The following is a 2,391-nucleotide window of genomic DNA, read 5'->3' on the forward strand; positions in this document are numbered from 1 at the left end:
TATTTTAATTTTATGTGTATGAGTGTATTGCCTGCATGTATGTGAGTGCACCCAGGTCATGCAATTCTGCAGAGGTCAAAAGAGGGCCTCGGATTACCCTGGAACTGGAGTTAAGAATGGTTCGTAGCTACTATGTGGGTGCTAGGAATTGAACCCAGGTCCTTTGCAAGAGCAGTCAGTGTTCTTAACTGCTGAGCCATTGCTCCAGCCCCTTATTTATGGTTTTTAAAAGATATTTCCTTTTTTTTCCTTTGTATCTTCAGCATTGGTTTTTTTGTTTGTTTTTGGTCTTTTTGAGTCAGAGTCTCCCTGCATCCCCAGCTGGCCTGGAACTTGGCCTCAAACTCACAGATTTCTGCCAGCCTCTGCCTCCCAGTGCTGGAATTAAAGATGTGCACCACCACACCTGGCCTTCAACATTGTTTTTAACATCAACATTTCCCATTTGTCCTCTACTGTTTATGTAGAATGAAAAGATACTAAACTGTAGTCTTTTCTATGGTACATTGATTATATATGTCTCTTGATTACTCTGTCCTTAGTTATTTGCATTATTAGATAATGTAATGAGTTATTTTTACAATGTGCACTTTTAGTTTTCCTTGTGCTAGTAAAATAATTTTCATTATGTTGGAATTTTAATTTGAAAAATCAACTACTTTTCAGTGACTTGACATCAGAGTTTTACTTTTAGCAGTGTTCAATCCATGATGCATTAATGTGTAATGTTAGGTAGGTAAAGTGGTTAAAGAGAATTGAATAATTTTTTTCTGTTAACGTTTTCCTGTTTCCTGCATTTTTGTGTTCTAAGATTTATTTTTTTATTTTATGTGTATGAGTGTATTGCCTACACGTAGATATGTGTACCTGTGTCGGGCAATGCCTGAGTAGGTCAGAAGAAGGCATCAGATTCCCTGGAACTGAAGTTTATGGACAGTAGTTAGCCACCATGTGAGTGCTGGGAATTGAACCCGGGTCCTCTGCAAAAGCAGCCAGTGCTCTTAACTGCTGAGCCAACTATCCAGCCCAGATTTAATGTTTTAATTTTAATTTAGAAAATAATTTATAATTTCCCATATTTATGCAGTGCAAACTTTATTTATATTATTATTTAAGTTTAAAAAATTAGATTCTGGGCCAGGCGTGGTGGCGCATGCCTTTAATCCCAGCACTCAGGAGGCAGAGGCAGGCAGATCTCTGTGAATTCAAGGCCAGCATGGTCTACATAGTGAGTTCCAGAACAGCTGGGGCTACAGGGAGACCCTGTCTCAAAAAGAACAACAACAACAACAAAATTAGATTCCAAGAGCCCTCCTTATACTTACTTGTGCTATTCCTGAAAGATCCTTATGTATACCTTAGCTTGAATGAAATTTCACATTTTTATCTATAACCTATTTTGTTAGTAGAAAAAAGAATATTCTTATAGTTTTGCAAATTAAGATTAATCAAGCCTGTAAAAGAATTCACTAGTTATACCACTGGACCAGGCATGGTGGTACACACCTTTAATCCCAGCACTCAGGAGGTAGAGGCAGAAGCAGGTAGATCTCTCTGAGTTCGAAGCCAGCCTCCTCTACATTTCGAGTTCCAGGCCAGCTGAGGCTACAGGGAGACCCTGTCTCAAAACAAAAAACAACACACACAAAAAAAGAAATGCCATTGGATAATGGGAGTGGAAAATGTGTTAAGAGGGATAGAAAGATACTCAAAAAGGCAAAGTAATGTAGGGCAACTGAGTATAGGAGGAATCACCTTTGCCAATAGGGTCAAAGGCTCCTAACGTTATAGCTATGCAATAGATAGGCACACTAGAATACAGAAAAGCCTAACTATATTAAGTAAACTAAGGAAAGTAGTAATAATGTACAAAATGTATTTTCAAACTCACTGATGCTTTTTATATACTGAGCTTAAATTAAGTTCCAGGGCTGAGGATACAGTTTACTGGTGGACTGCTTGCCTAGCAGGGTAAACTACTAAGTTCAATCCCTAGAACCACAGTACCATGGTGGGAGGGGGGGAGGGGTTAGAACCCACCACACACCATCCTGGAAGAAATTTGACTTTTAGTTAAATGTAATAGTATGGTGGACACTCCTATAATTACAGCCCTGAGGAGACAAAGGGAGGAGGATCAGGAGAATAAGGAGTCCAAAGTCAGTCTCAGCTATATATTGAGCCTGAGGTCATCCTGATCAACATGAACCCTGTCTCAAAACAAAAACGAAATTCCAATTACTGTAAATTTTACTAGGAAACTTGGTTCCCTAGAAATATCTGGGGAGAAGAGTATTATAATTTAAATTTCATTAAGAACATTTTATGCTTTGCTTATATTGAAGTGCAAGGACTTACAAATTACCCAGAAGATCAAAAATAAATAAAAGA

At 38.2% G+C, this 2,391-nt stretch overlaps 1 protein-coding gene across 10 annotated transcripts in view; it reads right to left on the bottom strand.

Moving 5' to 3' along the window:
- The window catches only part of Ezh2 (enhancer of zeste 2 polycomb repressive complex 2 subunit), a 74,176-nt gene that overhangs the window by 20,853 nt on the left and 50,932 nt on the right, over window positions 1-2,391 (bottom strand). The gene's annotated exons all lie outside the window — the stretch shown is intronic.

Source organism: Nannospalax galili, unplaced genomic scaffold (assembly GCF_000622305.1).
Source record: "Nannospalax galili isolate Female #2095 unplaced genomic scaffold, S.galili_v1.0 scaffold234, whole genome shotgun sequence".
NCBI classification, from domain to species: domain Eukaryota; kingdom Metazoa; phylum Chordata; class Mammalia; order Rodentia; family Spalacidae; genus Nannospalax; species Nannospalax galili.